This window comes from Cryptomeria japonica, unplaced genomic scaffold (assembly GCF_030272615.1).
Source record: "Cryptomeria japonica unplaced genomic scaffold, Sugi_1.0 HiC_scaffold_168, whole genome shotgun sequence".
NCBI lineage: Eukaryota > Viridiplantae > Streptophyta > Pinopsida > Cupressales > Cupressaceae > Cryptomeria > Cryptomeria japonica.
The window spans coordinates 190,643-191,409 of NW_026728990.1; the positions used below are offsets into that span (position 1 = coordinate 190,643).

A 767-nucleotide genomic window follows, 5' to 3' on the forward strand; every position below is an offset into this window, starting at 1 on the left:
CCCGGCCGCGCACCCGGCCCCGCCCAGCTTCGCTCACCTGTCCCGGGCGTCTGGTGCGGAACCTTAGAGTAAGAAACATCACCGTGCACCTTGGCCAACGTGCGCGACTCGACCGAGCGCGCACTGGCCGAGGTGCACACCGATTTCACCTGGGTGCGCGCGCAGCACCTCGGGCGCACCGGGGTGCGCGCACAACGCCCGGGTTGCACCGTGGCCTGTGTGCTCGGGGCGCCTCGGGTGCGCGCTCGGTGTCGCCCCCGCGCGCGCGGTAGTGCGGGCAGCGCACCCCGGCCCGGCCCGGCCCCGACGAGAACGCAAACGGGCAAAAGGTTTATTCAAATAGCATTGCGACGCCCGGCGAAAAACTAAAAAAGGGTGCAACACCGGGACTTCCCGGGAGGTCACCCATCCCAGTACTACTCCGGCCCAAGCGCGCTTAACTGCGGAGTTCTGATGGGATCCGGTGCACTAACGCTGGTATGATCGCACCCGTTATGAGCTTGTCGCAGTGTGTACTTAGCAAACCGCGACCCACGTGCGAATCCACCCCGGCCACCCACCCCCGTCGAGGTGCACACCCTCCCTCGCGAAGTGCGCCCCGTTCGCCAAGTGTGAGCCCTGCCCGGGTGCGCGCACCTTGCTAGGGCGTCGGGTGTGCACCCGGCCCGGCCTACGTGCGTGCACCTGGAGGGGGCGTCGTGTGCGTGCAGTGTCCCGTCTGCAACGCGGTGCCCACACACCACCTCGGGCGCAACGACCTGCGCTCA

At 68.1% G+C, this 767-nt stretch overlaps 1 non-coding gene across 1 annotated transcript; it reads right to left on the reverse strand.

Annotated features, from left to right (window-relative positions):
- Window positions 1–372: 372 nt before the first annotated feature.
- LOC131867327 (5S ribosomal RNA) lies at window positions 373–491 on the reverse strand. Its single transcript, XR_009365886.1, has one exon. It is a non-coding gene; the product is annotated as a 5S ribosomal RNA (ribosomal RNA).
- Between the last annotated feature and the right edge of the window lie 276 nt (window positions 492–767).